The following is a 20551-nucleotide window of genomic DNA, read 5'->3' on the forward strand; positions in this document are numbered from 1 at the left end:
AAGTGAATCATCACATGACATCTTCATCCAATGACGCATGCCAGAGTTTATCTGGTGCTGTTACCTTCCTCACGAGATTCCTATTGAAGATGGCATATCGATATCGATGACGATACATCGATATCAATGGTGACATATCGATCATGAGTATAAAAATGGTTGGTTAATTTCTGTGTACATCCGGTATTAATATGAAAAATCGGTTATATTTGACGGAAGTAAAATAACGCGGGGAAAACAAAGAAAGGTTAACTGTACAGTGTCACTGGATCACCTCTTTATATCTAATTTATGCTGTTTTCTTCCCTCATAGTTCCTTGAAATAAAGGCCATTTATTCCGAACTCCAAGTATGGTGCTCACGGCTGTAAATATAAACAAGAAATGGAATACGTATGTATATAAACATTTCTCTTAATATGAGACAGTAACAATACTGTCAGATTAGCAATGGTAACCATAGTTATTACGTCGTTATTACATGGAGTATATGCTCCAGAAAATCCCGTATCGATGAAAATACCAATTTTTTTCAAGTTACTTTTGTGTTCATACTGCCCGTTAGGGGTATATGACTTTAAAGTAAGTTTAGGAATCATGGTTTTTAATTAAATTCAGTACATTAGTTTATGTTGACGAGAACTATAATTGTATATATATATACTATAGTATTGCTAAAATTTTCCGTCCATTGGTTATGTGGAAAATTATTTTAGTTTGGTTAACTTTAGTCGCACCTCTTTGACAATATTTTCTTCTTTATCTCTTTCTCTGTTAAAGCAACTTGATATTTTAATAAGTTACAGCAACATTCTCTCTTTTAGTATGAATTAACTGTTCTAAAAATGAAGCTAAACAAATATTAATTCTGGCGTGTATTTAATCTGATTTCAAAGCTTCCACCCAGCCTTTCATCAAAACAAAAAAAATCCTGCTAATACGAGTAACGTTATTTTCTAAAGTAAACAAAAGTAAATTTCTGGATCTAGAAACACTTTCTGTATAATGTGCTATTACAAAAGTAAGCATTAGGACATTTTTTTATGTTCTAGTAAAATTAGATTCGTTGAAAATCCATTGCTGTATTAGTAAAAATTTTTGCTTGATACCCGTTCTAATGGAAATTTCGGTTAAAAATTTTTACAGGTCCTTATTACATATATGTAGACAAGAAGAGCTGGAATATGTCTGAAAGTGATCAAACCAGACAATTTAGTACAAAATCTGATAAGTTAATGCAATTATGTCCATCAAAATAATGTTGAAAATACACGAAAATTCTAAATAATCACTTTCTATAATTTACAACCCCCCATGACTCCGTTTTTGGGGTCAATCTATTGAGTAGCTCTTCTCTTTGCTATTGAGAATTGAAATATGAACTTTTTAAACATATTCAGATTGTTGTGGATTAAAAAAAAAGTACAAACAAAAATTAGGAGACATTACTAAAGGAACGCCTTAATAAAAGGGTTGCAAAACTAGAAATAAATTATTTATTATCAAATGACCCTAAGTTTAGCTTCATTTTGATAGCATGTGGGCGATTTGATGGAATATCAGTTGAAGTTTCAATAAAAAATATTAAAACTCGTTTGCAAACCCTTTAAAAGGGTTACTCTAATGGGAATGAATATTCTCTTAACGTTTACTTTGAAACTTGATCTTGTTGTATTAATCCAAATGCTCACCAAACTTATAAACTTTTTTCACTATTTCCGTGAAGAACAAAGTTGAAAAATCTACAAAAAGGATTAAAATTTAAAGAAAACGCATTGAAGGCATAAACTGTGCCATTTTCTAAATTTTTACTGTATCTTATTTTGAAAAAATGTGGCAGGTACCTGCGGAGGCTCTAAAAGTTTACATTTCAGCTCTATAAAAAGTGAAATGTACCCAGGGTAAGGAGAAAAGTCGCTCTAAAGGGCTGTTTCTTTGAAGACCTGTAAAACCAATGATTGTGCGTTCAGATTAAGAAAATTACGTTTTTAATATTCTTCGAGAGTTCGGCTATATCGGCCACTACAATCCGTAGTGAAAAAGTAATTCCAAAGGGATGAAAAAGCCGAATTCAAGCGCCACGTGGAGCTCTTAATTACAACTTTACGCGGGCCTGGGAACCTGCGTTCCCCCGAAGCGCGATATTTTTTAATTAATTTAGAAGATTATTTTACAAGAAAAATTAAGAATTAACGTAATTTGTAAAAAAAATAATCGCAATAATGCGCACTTAATATTAGGTTGGCAAAAGGCGGCCATTTTGCGACACCTCCTCTCGCGTCGCGTCACCGCCGACTTCGCGATTTTAAATCGCCGTTTTTGAAGTCTCTTTTCATCACCAGGTGGCCCTTTTTAGCTTCGAAATGTGCCCCGATGTCCGCAGCACACGTTACGTTGCCCCAGATCACTTTCCCGCCCTTTGCAAGGGTGAAATTCACCCGAAATCGTCTTCCCCTCCCGCTGTTCGAAAATTCAATTGTGCGCTTGTCTCTGACGTAAGTGGCCTCGCGCCATCTCTCTCTGTACAATACAAATCACATATCACCGATTTTAAGTGATCCTCGGTTGGTTACTATGCGATAATATGCGAGCTCGGCCAAGACAAGAAAACAGCAAAACTGCCGACAGTCTCTGTGAAACCGGCCTGTGAATGTGGTGTGTCTGATGCGCTGTGTGCGAACTTTTGACCGGATGGATTATGAGGCGCAGTTTCTCTGTAAGTATTCAAAGACAAAAAAATCCTTAACTTTTCCCCTTCATTGTTGAATTAGTCCTGATGAGCCTTATTGGAAGAAACATTGACTGTTAAAAGCTCACAAGAATACAATAAGGTGCAAGGAGCGAGTTTCAACGCAAAAGGGGCGCACGAAAATTTTTTTATCAGGTCGTCCTTGCCATTATCATTAACATAAAGTCAGTAGAAGGTCCGCAAAAATTTGCTTTGTCGTCGTCCAAGCGGCCATTTTTTCGCAACTTTTTATTAGCAGATAGTGTCGGTCATGGGAATGACGACTCAGTTGTTGCCAAATTTAAGGTCTAGCAACTCGGGGCCCCGACTGGAATCTAATTGTGATAGAGTGCGGGGGACGTGTGTACATGTCTGTCTGTCTATAGAAGGAAGTCAAACAGCCTAAATATTTCGCACACGGCCATTTGCCATATTTTTTCCGCTCGTCAGTCGCTAAGTGGATCTCGCGGAGTTCGTATTGGTCCGGGAGTAGCTGAGTCACGCTTGTTATTTGAACTTGTACACCAAAACTTCTTTACTCTTTGGTCTGGGAATAGCTGAGTCGCGTCTGCCGCTTGGCTGCCTACAGTAAAACTGTTTCCCTCTTTTCCTTTGGAACCTTTTATTTATGCACGGCATGACGCAGGTTCATCTCAAATACACATACGTTAATTACTGATGTATATTAAACTGCTGCCCATTGATTCTATGGTTTTGTATCTGCTATATTAATTCTACCTAAATCTCCAAAGACAGTAAAAATGTTATTAAATAAATCACGTCTTATGCTTCTGTTCGGTCGTTCCTTGAATTTAATGAATTAGTCACTGAGTCAATTTCGGGAGAATTTAGTTTGAAGTTAGGATCACTCTCTGAGGTCAATGACCTCCTGCTATGAAAACTTTAATTTCAAGCTTTCTAAATAAAATTTTCCTGATTTGAGTACAGTTGCATTGGATGATTAGGGGAAAAACTTATATTTGCCCCCAAAGACCCATTTTTTGCATTAATGACTTTCTGTAAAGTTTTCTGTTGGCAAATACACCTCAGCTCTATTTTATTGGAATATTAGTAGGCTGACATTTAGTAGACAGAATTAGATATACACACTGTCGGGGATTTTTATGTTGTAATGGCGATCCTTAATGTTATAATGTTCTATTGCAGCAATTTATTACGGTACTTATCCATTTCTGTCTATTTTACTATTGATTTAGTGGGGGCAGATTCAAAAGTAATTTCTAGTATTTCAAAGGATAACTGCTGGTAAAAATTCAATACCACCATTAACTAAATTCTTGGCCTAGATAAACACTACTATTATATTCTTACAGCCGCTCAGCATTTCATGCTGAGTTTTATCCACTAACAATGATAACCGTGGTGATTACATTATTAATGGACCACACAGCATTGCATGATGAGTTTATGGTCCAATTTTTTTTTTATATGCGGTAATTTATAAAAAATGCGACATGAGATGTATCATATGTTGTAATTTTAATATGTATGCGTTTTTTAACGCTTGTCTGAATGGACCTAGTTTGCAGTAGAGTACCTTTTAAGGGCTATGAACTTTTAATGAGGTAATTTATTATACATTAAATGGGAAAAAAATTATTCGCAAAAATACGTGAACTAGGCTGTCAATGGATATATTTAAATTAAAATTTGAATGAAAGTTTGAGGATACCACTTAACACTCAGCCACCTATCAAGTGGTTTAATGGCTCAGAAATTGTTTATTCTAAAGCATAAGATTAAGTAAAATCGACCTAGTTGTTTGCAAACATAAAAATAATTTTATGGATTTAATAATGCAATAATCTACTGCTACCGAAAGTTTACATGCTAGAAGAACAAAATTCAGTTCTCTACCAATTACCACCATCAGTCCAAGAATATAAAAGTATGGAAGAAATACTTCTTTCGCTATTCTCAAAGTTTCTCCACTTGGACCTACATTTGCATATTATTCGCTTTAGAATTCCTCTGTGGCTCATCATTGTAATGTTGCAAGAACAGGAAGCGAAAATGTCATACGAAACAAAGCAGATGAGGTGTTGCTTAGCTGTATTGTAATATTGCTAAGACGAATCAAGACATATGGTAGTCATTCACGAGCATTCTTCAAAGCCGAAAATTAGAAATAAATACACTCTTATTTGGAGAGTAACCATTTTGTCTTTAAAAACGAATGAACTCGTTAATTAGAAGAAGAAAATATAGTAGATTGACAAACCTTGATAACCGTCAAAATTTGACATTTCCTGCCATGCTATGACATGTGTGACAATTATCAATAAAAAGGAGAATACATTTGGAAAAATGTTTTTGAGACATTCATTCACCTGTCAAATTTCCTATTTCAACAAAGCAAAACTGGTTTCGCATTATTATTTTCACGTAATCACTCACGGGCGAAATATAACGCTGGTTTGTACTAGTACAATCATTATTATAATGGTCGTCCTAAAAATGGTACAACAAACTGAAACGTTACAATGTTGTGACATATTATTCGAGGATGTGATTCACAAAATTTTCCCCTTAAATACAATTCGTGCAACAAAAATGAATTTATAATTTTTGACAAGTTTACATTCATGCAACTTAACCTGAAAAAGGCACTCGTATATTGCGTGCCCTCGTGCTCTTTTTCAACTTAATTTGAATTCGTGCAAACTTTCCAAAAATTATCTGTAATTTTCGTTTTACTCATTATATTGCCCCCAAAAATAATTATTATGGGTTGACAGCACGAGCGATTTCTTTAATTTCCAGCAATGAAAAAAACGTTCATGAGAACGATTCGTAATCTCCTATTAGTTCGACAAGAGAATCGAGCGCTTAACGTAATGTTTCTGGGTTTACTTTTTCAATTTTAAATTGATAGAAATAAAGTTCCAATAAATATATAAATTATATAATCCAGAAGGAAAGAAATAAAGAATGCTAATAAATGGTTGGAAGTTAGTGGTGCTTTATCATCACTGATCGTTACATATATGGCTTATGATGACACACCGAGTCGTGGAAAAACAGATGAAAATTACTTGTGTTTTTTCGTAATAGTCATTGACTCTCTAAATAATTTTTAAAATTAGGTAAGAAAAACGCAGCGGTTTTTATATTAAAACTGTCTTAATATTATCTATTAAAGATATATACAAAGTATGCATTTCATTTTTGTTTGAAGCATCTAAATTCAGTATGTTCACCGAAAATTAAAATCACACTAGAGGACCGTGATAAGATAGAAACTGATGAAGAAATTATCATTAAACAGGATAACGACATGCGTTCGACCCTAAGAAATGAAAAAAATGTTGGGTTTGGTAAGGATAGAGAAATGATTGAAAAGCAGAACATAATTCCCATTCAGTCTTCATTGATTAGTAGTTCTAGAAAATAGATCTGCAGATTATAGTGAAGGATCTTACGGTATAACGAATACATTATTGAATCCAAGGTTGCGCTCCAAGTTTGTTACTTCACCAGAACAGTAACGAAATGTTAATTTTTGTCAAGTGGAGTGGGACAAAGAAACTCGGTTTTAGTTGGATTTAGGTTGATTTGTAAATTAAATCACTTGATTTTGACACTAACATCAACTGATTTGATACATATTACTGAAATGGTTGTAATCAATTTTTAAAATAGCTGAGCACGTAATTTTAAGGGTTGTTTCTTTTGTGATTTTTATAGACACTTACGGTGCTACTACGTCGAATTATTTTCCTTGCCCTATAAACGTCAGTAATTTATTTTGAAAAAATAAAAGAAACCCTTCATTGATTACTTTATAGTTTTACTTTTAATTGTTTGTAGTTTCTACTACAAATCGAATGGCTTTTTACCATTTCATACCTACCATTTGTCGGTCTAGCTTGTGAGAAATAGGCGGAAGAGAAGTTTGTTGACCTTTCCAAATAATGATAAGAAGTTCACACAGACCATCACGGTTGAAGAACCTTTTTACACGGCAACACAGTCCCCCTCCCTTGTTAACATGCTGTTGAGAGGGCGATTTTCGAAGTAGACAAAAAACCAAAAATTTTTAGCAGAGAAACAATATCAGTATCATATGTTTTCAATGAATAACCAACAAAAGAAAGACCCAAATTCAATTTATAGTAGATCATAAGTATTGAATTGAAATTAATGGCATTCAATTAACCCATTACTGTTGATTATTCCCTATTTATCTCACCCTGAAATACGGGAAGGGACAAATAATGGTGAATGAAAAACACATTGTGCAGCAACATAAATAATTTAATACTACGTGGTTTGACTCGTCGTATACATTCAATTATCCGGCCACCACTATCAATAGAAGCAGCGGCGGGTTAACACATTTTAACCCTAAAAAACGTTATAAATAAAATTGCTTAGTAAGAAACTGACTGAACTAATAAAAGTCATGTTTAAAGGTTTCATGTATCATTAACAATCTTTAATCGAGTATATGATAATGAAGCTCTATACATGAATGCCCATCGGGAGGCCCCTTAAAATATTAAAAGCAAACATCGCCCTTGATCGTAAAATTACGCCTAACAAACATACGAGACCCTTCACTCTATTTAAAGAGTTAGCGCTCAACTTGTTAGGCTGGTTTTCAGCTTCCGGTTTGTGTGCTTGGAAGGGTGCTTAAAATGCCATTGTCAAGGGCTGTTGACCTAGAAAGGGATATAATTTGAAATCCTTTCTTTTAATTCCTCGTTACGGTGATGCCGTTTAATGGTTGTTTAAGGGCCAAATTATTGATGTGCTGTTAATTAACCTTAACTGCCAGCTAGCTTGCATAGAAATGCTGAAAAACTCAATACGTTTTTCATGTAATTTTTTTTTAATTTTCGACATTGGGACTTGTATTGGTTACGTATAAAATTTTCTAAAATTGTAATTATTTGTTTTTGAGATATGGAGGGGAGTAGATTTGTCGAATCGGGCAAGCCATGTAGGTTGCCACAAGTTGTAGTTGCAAAAGTTGAACGGGTAAATAGTTAAATAACTGACGGAAATTTGGTCTTTATAATTCTTGAAAAGAAGTAACGTTTAAAAAAATTGAAAATTCGAATATTATTTAACGTTTTATTATTCAAATTTGATAAAAGAAAGATGGAGATGGGGGCAAGCACACTTACGTACCTGCAGAAAGCGATTTCATAATCCAAGAGCGGTTGAGTTTTATATAAAGTTTTTTTCATATGTTGTGTTTTAATCGATGTTCTCAGGTAGTTCAAAAGCTTCACTAGAAATATTCCGATTTATTACATAACCACATCATTTATTCACTATAAAACTTAATTCTTCTTTTCAGAATGCAAAGTGCACCGGCTGTAAATTACTGCACATAGTTAACTATCTAAGTAATACCTTCACTGGTAAGTAATAATTAATTTCTACGTATAACACGTGTCAAGTGTTTTAATAAATTACTACGGAATTCATGACGTCATTCTGGTCTTGATGATGCCTTTCGATGCATACCAATCGGTCCTCGTTTGTTAGGCATCATTGGCGATGATGTAGTCTTGCCCTTATAATACTTCAGAATCGGAACATTTCTTAAAAGAAATACTTCTGGGGGTCCCTGTATTGTTGGTAATTTGCCAAATGGTCACTACTAGGGATATTGAAAAATCGCAGCTGTTTGTGAGACATCCTGTATAGAGCAGTTGTAATAAAAATCACGTGCCACGTACGTGGTCTTACATAAAAGGTGAAATTGCAACATTGCTGGTAAAGTACATTTTCGGTGCACTTTAAACCAACATTTACATGAAAATTCAATAAATGTCCATAACATTAACTATCAGTCGGGGCGAGCAGTGGCATTTTTTTATGGGCAACGAATGATAATTGCCGTTTCTATTTGGAAATAATAATAATTGTTCCATATTACACCCATCGAGCATCCTTAGAAGCCATTAATGGCCGTTTTCCGCATTAAGCGTAAATTGTGGTTTTACATAGCAAGACAACGAGTGTCGATAGTATGTGATCGATTTCATATAAACAGTAATTGGTTACGAATTGGCCATTTTCTAAATTTTATTAGTTCTAAGAAGGAATGTTGGTTCTGCAACATTACGCGGAAAGCTGGAGGTTAGTCAGGTTTTAAGCCTATTAAGTACCCGCCATTATATGTTATTGTCTGATGTATGTACAAGTATTCTAGCATTTGTCACACCACAGGAAAATTGAAGTGAAACGTAAATTTCGGGGAATCGTTGCAGGCATTTCCCCTTTGCAATTGTAACAGTTAACTGACGGGTTTTCACCAGGAATTTCAAGAATTTGTTTTATAGAATAAGAGAGAAATCGTGGGAGTGATAGGTGAAATCAAGACCAAGGCCACTATATCGTGTTCTTTTGCATTCACAGTCTTGATATTGTTGCAAAATCAACCATGATCGTGGCCATGTTTTATTGATGCACACCTGAACGCGCCTCTTATGGGAGAATCGCCTGCCTGCACTCCTAGATACTTCTGCGAGTAAAAAAAGTTCTTGCATTTGTCGGGGAATTGAAACTTTCGAACGGCCACTAGCGTACTCCAAAAGGTTAAAGAGGGGTAAAAATTGCCTCACTCGGGAAGAACATACAGTTCAAATAATGTGAAATAAATGTTTCAAAAACTATGCGAAAAAAAATTAAATTTAACACCCTGCATTACGTTAACGAAACATTTGCTGACCCATGTTGATATAACACTTTATTACTATTTTTAGAGGAACCTAACTCTGAAAATACCGTGTCTAGGTACATTATTACTCTAGCGAGCAAAAAAATTAGGTCACTTAAAAAAAAATGTGCAACTTTTTCGAATTATTTGTTTTAAGGTTGACTGTAAATTACCTTATGTTATTTTGCAAGCTAAACTTAATATTTAATATTGAATCGAAAGCCTTACTTTGGCTTTTTCGATTTTATTCTGGAAAAAACAGGAAAATTACATTTCAAACAAAATTGAACTTATTGTTAGGATTATTCGGAACAAAAGGAGTAAGTAAAAGTTCGCTATATATATATATATATATATATATATATATAATTTATTATTTATTATTAAATACACTGGCGAGTGTATTTAATAACAAAATGCGGTCACGGTAATATGAACATTTCTATAGGTAATAAAATTTAAAAATGCATTAAATATACTAGCGTCAGAAAGCATATCTTCTTATCAGAGAAACGAAACTAGTCGCAGTGGTAATAACGATTTCCTAATATATTTACCAACTTCAAATTCCCAGCGCGATACGACTGTAAACAGATTATAAACTAGGGGACTTTTAAACTTTAAAGCGTCTAGGTCTCGGTTATTTATTTAAATATCTGGCTAACTATCCACAATAATAGTGCACAATGGCACAGATAATAGATATTAAACAGACAATCAATAAATCTCGGTAAGCCAACCGCTTATTACTGCCTCTTACGAACAGTCTTCAAATCATTCATAAACAATAGCCTTTAACCGATCATTTATTATGTATTTATATATTAGAAGTTCTTCGGCATTTCTTCCTTATAAAGGCGGCTATTGATTATTTAACAGCCGGGAGAACACGGTTCTCCGATATAATAAATGAGTCTATATCGACTCATTAGATGTCCTTTTAAGGTTATCTATTTGTCTCTGAGGGACTTCTTTGACAAAGCGGTGGTGTAATGATGCAGTTATGGTACAGGAAGTTTTTTCCAGTGCAAATTTATGTTCTTCGGGGCCAGTGGAATATCGTCTTTAAAATAGCCCGACTCTAAACCAACACATTTTTGTTCCAATAGCTCATCAGGGATAAACATGGGCAGGTCGTTGCATTTTCCTGGGTAGTTATTAAATCCTTAATCATCAACTAACATCATAATTTCGTTAAACGTTCACACCGGCATAACTGTGCATTAAAATTAATAATCGTTTATTTTAAATCTTCCCACGCGAATAATTACAACAGCCAGTGGATAAATGAGAATTTCAATAAACGATCCGATACACATTTAAATGAATAATTAAAAGCATTGGCAACCCAGTGGGTTTCGGGTCATGTGTTTATTTTTGTGTAGGCTTACGATTGGTTTATATGTAAAAAGTATGTCCTGATTTCTGGTTTCAAAGTCTCCATGATCCTCCAAAACCACAGTTGAGCTAACAAATGAGTATTGAGAGGCGAGAAAGAGAAGAAAATTACTTAAAATTGCTACATTTTCCAATCTGCTTAATCGGCTCTTTTTTTTATCAGAAAAGACTACCTCTATACGATCTTGCATAATTGTCAGAGGTACTTCTTCCTGGAAAGAAAACATACTCTCGAATTGGGCTCAAGACGGGATGAAACTCAAAAATATGGAAACATCGAATTTTAATCTATTATATTTAAGACTGATAGCTATTTCTTCGAAGTACCACATGAAATTTACATATAATGATAAGGTACTTTTTCAATTTTTTTAAATGTTTAATTGCTATTCAATTAAAATCATAAATTGATATAGTTGTAGTGGCTCTTAGAACAGCAAACTCAGGAATAACTTACGAAGTAATTTATTTCACTATTAAACAATGAACCTCAATCAAGTTTACAAGAGGTCGGTTAACGAAGTATTTGTCAACACAATTCGACCAAGAAAGATTTTACAAGTATTACGAAGGTTTCAAGTACTAGAACTAAGGGCTAACACACATAGGTGCACTATGGCTAAGAGACAGTTATCGGTTAATTTATTTTCTATCTTTGTAGAACGTAACATCTAGTTGAATAGCGAAATGGGTCTTCTATTGGTATGTTCCAGACATACCAATTTAGTGAAACAGAGTTATACTTAAATTAAATTTTATACAAGGAAAATGGGTGAAAGTTCGATTAAACAGAGCTATACGTTTTTGAGAATAATGAATACTGAAATCTGCCGTGCCAAGGGCATATGGCTAAAAAAGTATGAAGTACATGGGCGTACCATAAGGATTCCTTACATGCAGTTAATCCCAAAATTGACCGTTCAAGAACATTCGCTATAATTTCTTTCTTATTTTTTTATTCATAATAAATATTTTCGCCAAATAATTTAAAGCAACTATTATTTCATTCAATACATCAATGTTTCAAATAAAGAAAAAATAATATATTGGAGTCGATGGGGCAAGATAATTTAAACATTCTTGAATATTTTCACACAAAATTAAACGTATATAAACAAACAATAACAAAAAATTAAATAACGGCAAAAAATTTATGAGAATGTTGGTGATAAACAATTTGGATTTATCAGTACCCCATAGGCAATTCAGTTTCGACACAGTTGTCAGAAGCCTAATAAGAATTTTCAGGATGAAAACTCAGCGATGTGAAACTAGTGAATCCGAAAGGAAAATAATTGTCAAACTTTTTTCACAAGGAAAGAGTATGCGAGAAGTCGATAAAATGGTAGGCAGAATGCATTCCACAATTCAGAAAATTATAAATAAATAAATTTAGATTCGAAGGAACAGTCTAGAATAATACAGGGAGAAGAAGAAAAATAATTCCTTCTGCTAATTGATGTACGTTTTATTTTGCGTCAAATTAAACATCGGAAAGAGTGTTCCAAAACTGACTGTGGGGATGAGCTCAAGGATTGGTCAATCAGTGTCCATAAAAACAGTTCGCAAGGTACTTAGGAAAAATAATTATAATGGACAAGGAGCTCGGAAGAAACCATACATCTCTAAAGTAAATAGAATCAATTGACTTAATTGTGGTTGGGAATACATTAATGAACCACTGGATTTTTGGAACCAAGTTATTTTTTGTGACGAAACCAAATTGAACTTTTTTGGATTAGATGGAAAATAAATTGTATGGAGAAACCCGAAAACAGAACTGCAAATGAAAAACACCGTTGCGACTCTTAAGCACGTAAAGCAGTAAAATCTGTGATGTTATTGGGATGTAGTTGGCCACTCATGGACGAAATAATGGATCGACATGTTTATATAAAAATATTAAGGGAAAATTTCAGAACTTCAGTTGAAAAAATTAACATGTCAAGGGTTTATTATTTTCAGGATGATAATGACCCGTAACATACGGCATTAATAAATGGCTCTTACAAAATGTGCCGAAATTGCTGAAAACTTTCCAACAGAATCCTGACATAAACCTAATCGAAAATCTATGGGATCTATTAAAAACTTCAGTCCAAAATAAAAACCCCAAAAGCACAATAAAATTGAGAAATGTAATTCTTCCTGCATGGAAGTAAATATCACCTGATTACACACTTAAATTAATCCAATTAATGCGACGACGACTTCAAGCCATTGTAGACTCCCAGGGAAACTTCACAAAATACTGAAGTTGAACTTTATACTTATTTTTAACTAAATTGCTTATTTATTGATATGGTGAACGCTAAATTTTGTGTCCCAATTTATAATAACAATTTGTTGTATTATTCTTTCACTTTCAAAAATATTCAAATATTTTTTATCTTTCATGATTTAAAATATCATATATATTAATGTTGACAATAAAAACTCCTAAATTCGTTCATCCCAGATGATTGTTTTAAGGAGTTATATAATTTTAACATATCTACGCTCAATTTTGTAACTGTAGTTACTTTACTTAAAGATGGATTTACCACTGTAGTGGCCCTGGACAAACAACTACAAGGGCCCCTGGGCCCTACGTTGATATTTGTTACGTATTATAGGGTAAGAGTTTTTGTTAACTTTATGATGCATGACATTAAACTTGCCTAAATGTGTTTTCAAATGGGACGCCCTGTATATTAACAAATGCGTCGAAAAACAAATAAATTTCTGTTAAAGCGATATATCGCTTTAAAAACATTTTGTGTTTTTTTTTTTAACGAATTTATTGTTTCCATATTCAAATCGTCATATTTTGCAAATAAACTCAGTTTTGTGTATGGTCTGTCCACATTAAATTATTCTACCGTTTTTATTGAAGGGGGCTCTGGAGCATTGTCATGGTTGAAAACAGTTCAATTGTTCAAGCAATCGTGAATGTTCGTTTTTCGTCGTTTCGAAGGTATTTGAGCTACACTGAAAATGATCGAGCCGAGATTTCCGAATTGAGCTTAATCATACTTATTTCGAAGTATGTCGTAAAGTTATGATTTACTTTCTTCAACACTTTTTTTAGCTGCTGTTTTTTGTCGAATTAAAGATTAATATAATTACTGCTCTCAGAATAAGATTTAGAATTTTAGTTATCCTTGGATAACGAATTACGTTGGCCCTTGGATCCTAGTCTGACATTTTTTATATATGTAGAGTAAGATTTTTTTTACCTCTATGAAATATGTATTTTTAGAACATTGGGAATTTAAATCGGGCGTAATTAATGATTTGGCTAATTTATTGCAATGTGCTCTTATGCTACGCCTATGTGTATTACCATTTTTTGTAATCTACTCAAGATAGTTAAATTCTAGAATGCATTATCCTCAGATAAGGGTTGTCTTGTGTAATGGAATTTCCGCCGCCTTTCTTTGTCGAACTACAGTTTGGGAATGGTCAAGTATCGTTAAATCAGCATAATTGCAGTGCCCCGCCAATAAATCAATGTTGCGATTTATTATTATATTTACCTAAGCGTTACGGTTTAGTAAGGTGGACAGTAATTTAATCGATAACAGCCATTTAGCTGTAGTGCGCCTATGAGCGTTAAGCTTTATTTTAGTATTTAAGAACTTAGCAACTGTAGTCACTCTCTCAGACTCTTAGATCCAAGATTCTTCCACACACTCTTTGGTGTATTGTCGCGTTGAGTTCGTCAACCCAGTTCCTCCCTAGTTATAAACCTGATTAAGTTAGCATTATTTAACAGAACAATAAATTGCTTCGTGAGTTGTTTCTGAGTTTGCTGTTCCGAGATCCATTATGCCATAATGCATTGCAATTGCTTTGTAAACTGCCACTAACCCTAATGAGCTTAGACCTCTTAAGTGCCCGAAAGTGGATACAATTTATATAAACTTAAGTTTTCAAGAATCGATCTCCTATGGCGCCAAAGCCAAAAATACAACTCAGGATATAATCGGATGGCTTCCCTTCTTAGAAAAGAAGTGAAAACCGTTTAAGTTTCGTCGTCCAATAACGAATGCTTTAGCATTTTATAGTGCCGATAGTGACAGTGATTTAAATGTGAATAGTTTTCTTCACGAAAATAAGGCATAAAAGAGACGAGCCAGACCGAAAGGAATTTCATTATGGCTCGTTCTTGAATACATTTCGGCCGCTTCGTATCGGCCTTCTAGGACGGTTTCCCCATTGTTTTTAACGGTTTTTCAGCTAGATATTGCTAATTTTCTTGTCCCTCGTGCAAATTAATTAAATCCCGATGAAAAATGATCCTGGTGTGTTGTTAAGTGTGCAAAGCTCCGAGCACGAAGTGTTTAATGTTGTGTTTTTGTATTAAAAGCTGCGTTAAGCTTGGGGTAATTTATTTTAACAGAATATTTACATACAATGCAACAATTACTTATCCTAGCGGATGTATTGTTTGTTAAACGGAAGCCCAATGAACAATTTTTGGCAATTTCACGCGATATGGGTTCATATATTTGTAATTTTATTTTTGCAACTTGCTTTGCACCCCATGGAACCAGGTGCTGCAGGAGTCAACCACTGGAACGCAATGTAACGGTTATTTCCATTAAGAAAGTTCGAAAAGCGGCCAGACAATGAAGTTGAATATTTCCTTCCATAATGTATCCTCTTTCAATTAATGGAAATTTGTTTATTACTATAGTTTATCTAGGTAAATCTGCATAGGACTCTTTAGGACTTTTATTTTGGCACTTAAACTGTATCTTTTTCTATATAGAAATTTTAATCTTCTAATTTGATTATTGGAGCTATTGTTTTCATTGTTTTTAAAGTCGTATAAAATTATTAATATCTCAGAAACACTAACAGGCGAGTAAACGAGGAACTTCAACGTTTTATCGGTATATCGAAACATGTATTTATTAGGGGACCCTCAAAAAGGACAACGGAAGAAAAAGTGAAGTAAAGGAATTCAAAGGGCAATAAACTGGGTTCCTTGTCTCAAAGCTCTAAAATGTACTGGGTAAGGAATGCATGGACATCGAAGTTCATTTTCCATTTTTTTCTTTTCCTGCAGTTCTTCTACAGTTTTTCAGATATGAACTAGTAACTCGGGGAACATACAGCTAATTGAAATCTCGATAGGCTTCTCGATTGTTTGCTAAAATCTACAGAGCCTACAGTTTTTTCTGGAGTCTCACCCGTCTTTTCCATACCGCACATCGTTCGTAGTAAGCCAATAGCCATTTATTTTACATAATAAAATTCCCTAATCAAATTAGAATATTTTTATTGTTTGCATCTTTCCCATATTTGTCCCGAAAAAGCATCTGCATTCCTGCATACCTTTTTTTAATAAATTGGTATAACATATAGTATGTATGTACATGTCATGTGCGAAGCTTGTGTGAGTGAATCTGTTGTTGATCGGACAACTTTTAATTAACTAAAATAACAGTCACTGTAGCCGATTTCGGTTATGGCATGACAAAACTGTAACTCTTGGTTAACAACGTAAAATTTGTTATTTATTTAGTTTCAAATGCTATATTTTCTTACTAGACCATCGCACAGAGCGACTCGGATGCCTGTACTCGGCCGCTGTAGGCCTATTACTCCTCTCCTATTGATCTAATGCCAGTAAAGGGAGGTTTTTTGAAGTGGGTTTAGTCAACATTTTTTCTTGCGAATCTTTTCTCAGGTTTTTGGAGTAATTCCTCCCCATGGCTTGTCGGCGCTTTTGCGGCGCTAGACCTTAAAAGGCTCTCTGCACCGTGTGATCCGAATAGGAACCCGCGGGGGTCATAACACGCACCCACGACTCGCATTCCTGCCTAGACGGAACCCAAGATTAGTTGCGCACATAACGGCGCTTTGAAACACATACTAGTGATGTCCTCGGTAACGACGAATGACGGTTCTTCCTCACTGCACACCTGGGTACCGCTCACATCGCAAGAGCTTACATCGGTAGACGTATACATACATCCATAGTGCATGCCCGAATTGCTTCTTGCCAGTATTGAATAGCATTGCGTGATTTGGACGATAAGATAACAATCTCATGCCCCAAAGGTAAAATGGCAGGACTGTCGTTCAAATGACAATTTGAACGGGTTGGGAAGTAATTTCGACTTCCTCGATTCCCTCTGAAAGTTGATAAGCACGCTATTTGTGTGTTTTTATAGAGAGCAGCTGCTGGGGTGCTAAAGAATCTTCGCCTTTACACCTATTACTTAACTATTTTTATCGCCCTTTATAAGAGGACCCCTGTCTCTTTCTATTTTAAAACTGTTCCCCATAAGTCTACAGCCATTTTTGAGTCGATTTGTTCAGACTAGATTTAATGTTTTTGTCTAGTCAAGACTTCTTATAGAGAAAGCGAACGTTGCCACGAAAATTGATAGCGGTGTCACATCCTGTAGCTGACCGCAGCTCAAGAAAAAATATTGGTCAAAACACTTATAATTCACATAAACCGAAGCTTAATTAACATTTCAACCACACCAAAATGGTAGGCAATATAGATGTTTCCGTTTTACATAATTTCTCACTCAAATTAAGTCGTGGGAGATGACAACCAAGTTTACAGAATCCGCAGTCCTATTTTAACAATAATGTGGGTAAAAAGGAAAGCGAACCGCTTAATAAACAATTATTGGCTAATTCTTAATGCATAATTTAATTGGAGGAACGCTAGAACAGCTATTTGAAAAGTGCACTGTTATTTCAATTCGAAGTTCCTTTAATTGAAATATTTCCAAACTTTGATATTAATGGAGATACAAAGGTTCTTAAGCACTATTTCCAGTCACGAGAAAACATGTATTGCGTCGACAAAAAGATATTAAAAGGAAATTTATTTTTAGATTAAAGGATTAAAAGGAAAAGGGGGTTTTATAAAGTCGTATAGAGATTATATGCTTACTTATAGGAGTTAACAATCTTAATTTCTCAAACGTCTAAAAGATGAAGTCCATGCTTCACATTTACTTGAGCATTCTCAAATGTGACTATGAATTTAGATCTATCCTATCGAAGTCTTCATTAATCATATGACGTAAATTGTTCATATTTAGATAGAAAATCATAGTCGAAGAAGTCCGTTCATGACCAACACCAAATATTAACGCACGATTGGTAGGTTCCAAGGTTGTCTGCAAAATAGAGACAAGCACCTGAGTGGGGCGCGCCTAGACCATCTACCGTTGAAGGCGTTGTATCTTTATTATATCTCTATGTGTGCCTCAGAGATCCTCTCTAAGTCTTTTAAACTGTTTTGTAGATACAGTTAATTCATTCCAGAAAATGGTCAAAATCTCTGCCAGATACAACAAGATATATCTGGCAGAGATACCATTTTGTACAATTCGTTCGTTTATTTTAAACTTTCCCACATCATCTATTTTATCACGTCATCATTTCGCAACACAACACTGACAATACTGCAGAAACATTCGCTTTGTTGTCGCTGTTGCCAAAAACGCAACGCACTCGTACATATAAACAACAATATTCAGCCATTGTTAGACTTTCATCCGTTATTTATTGAAACATTTTTTGTTACAGACAATGGCTGGTCGCCTCCCAGAACATTCCGATTGCCTTAGTAAGCCGTAAGTATTAATAATAACCGTTTAAGCGCATTTATCGTGCATAATCTAATGGTTTAAGTTAGATGAGATGAAAGAGAGGGAGGCACACTTGTGATTGCAATGAGTGACGTCAGTTATTAGTCACAGACCTTCTGCATGCGCAGTAACTTTTTTGGGGAAAATGCTACTGAATAAATTGCCCGGTATATACATAAGGCTTGGGAAATGTTATTGTTGTTGTCCACGAAAAGTGACCTTGCAGCGTGTATCCGCCATTCACTGGGAGTTGCTCCATGGATGGAGCTTATGTTTCGGTCGGGTAATGCTTCGTTTTCAAGATACAGGGTGTCAATGTTTTTTATCGTTTCATATTAAAAAAAAATCCTAAATAGTAAGAAAACACAAACTAATGTGACCTTGAAACTTGGCCACAATTTTTAATGCAGCACAAAGGAACCTTTCAAACTAGAAATTGTTGATCTCTTATTGCTGGTGGCATGCGCAGGAGGGACGCCGGAACAAAGTCAAGTAAGAAAAACGCTTTATTAAAACAATTAACAAATAAATAATGTAACAACATAAATAACAATAATAACCATAAATAACAGTGTAAAATTTCAACAAAATCGCCTTAGAATTGCTAGAGTTTTTACAAAAAAAAAATTTTAAGCCCTTACACCCTGTGCCTAAAAAACGAAGCATTGCCGGATAAATGTTTACGCTTTTTTTTTACCTTAGAATCACTTAAAGAATCACCCTTTAAAGTTTGCCCACGTACTTAAATAATACTCTGCACATTTGCTTCATTTACTCTGGAAATGTTCTCCAAAATTATACCCGAACCACAAACTAACGAGATAATTTGTGGTCAGTAATTTAAAAGTGGTGATAAACACCCAAATGTTTATGTTTGCGTAGCTTGCACTTAGCCAGAAAACATCCCTTTTTTGGAACACTTCATTTGTGTTGTGCGATGGCACTAAAAGGGGCGTATTCGGCTGTCTTCCTGTAATAAAAACATTTAAAGTTGTCTCTCTTTATTATTTATCGACCATAATTCCTTGAGCATATCAAGAAGTCGCATTAAATTCCAGGGTCTCTTCGTTTTCTCCGCCATCATAGTCATAGTAATCGAGAAATTTCCCGTCTTTTTTTAAGTTTTTAGACATGAGCAAATAGACACACAGTGTTGCTTAATGCGGTGCCACAATTTGAAGGTGTAAGTTCAGACGTAACTTTGTAAAGAAAAGGTGCATGTTCTAATGCCTCCCTCCTCTCGTAAACCAAATCCACCGACTCATCCATTACTTACCGGTCTATTCATTCTAGTCGTTGTAACGATTAATCATCATTTAAATATAAAATATTCACACCCCCATTACACAAAATAATTATATCTCGGGCCCCTTTCGTTGTGGCATAAACCTGGGTTGAAAGAGCGTCGCCGTAGAAAAACCATTCACCTTTGTGAAAAGGAACTCATTCGTTCATTAGAATTTTAGGTTTAATCGTAGGATATCCTTTTAAAACCGAGGCCGTACCGTATATTTAATTCACATTTTTATTTTTTGCTTCCTTTCTACAGGGTCTCTTCGTTATTAAAGCCAAAAAAATGCGATTATTTTTAAGCAGAGCCACAATGACAAAAAGCGTACTTCCTCCTAGCCCAGATGAGATTTACTATTTGCTAAACAGTGCACATATCTTCCTCACAAAACATCACTCTTGTTAACTAAAGCGATAGTGCGGACGGACCCGAATGACACGTGTCGAACCAATTTTAAGCCGTTTCAAAATTTGGCGGAGATCTAATGGACATCGAATCCTGGGAACGACCTCGGGTTCCCTCAGGAACCTGTCTCGTTGGTGGGAAAGTGTCGTGGGAAGCTCGGCCTGTGATGTGAACCGAACTCGGTTCTCGTGCCGGTCAATAAAAACGCTAGTCAACACGATGCCGGATAGGATATTGTTACGGAGCAGTGGCGTGCATACTTTGGCCCATAATACCCATGAGTAAAATGTTTTGGATGCGCACTTAAGGAAAAACTAATGATGTTTTGCCAGATTTAGTCGGACCTATACAGGTTATTCGCACGGCAATAATCAGACAGTCAATGAAACTCAACTTTTTGGTACGTAGTAGTGGCTGAAATAC

General features: G+C 35.0%; 2 long non-coding RNA genes across 4 annotated transcripts in view; both read left to right on the plus strand.

Annotated features, from left to right (window-relative positions):
• Positions 1-2576: 2576 nt before the first annotated feature.
• LOC136340993 (uncharacterized) overlaps positions 2577-20551 on the plus strand; it is a 51324-nt gene continuing 33349 nt past the window's right edge. For all 3 annotated transcript variants that reach the window (XR_010732415.1, XR_010732416.1, XR_010732414.1), the window contains exons 1-3: positions 2577-2715; positions 8057-8120; positions 18371-18417. This is a non-coding gene — a long non-coding RNA (uncharacterized lncRNA). The remainder of the gene's footprint in view (positions 2716-8056; positions 8121-18370; positions 18418-20551) is intronic.
• On the plus strand, positions 15336-16866 carry LOC136340995 (uncharacterized). Its single transcript, XR_010732419.1, has 3 exons — positions 15336-15824; positions 15879-16032; positions 16364-16866. It is a non-coding gene; the product is annotated as an uncharacterized lncRNA (long non-coding RNA).

This window comes from Euwallacea fornicatus, chromosome 9, assembly GCF_040115645.1.
Source record: "Euwallacea fornicatus isolate EFF26 chromosome 9, ASM4011564v1, whole genome shotgun sequence".
Taxonomy (NCBI): Eukaryota; Metazoa; Arthropoda; class Insecta; order Coleoptera; family Curculionidae; genus Euwallacea; species Euwallacea fornicatus.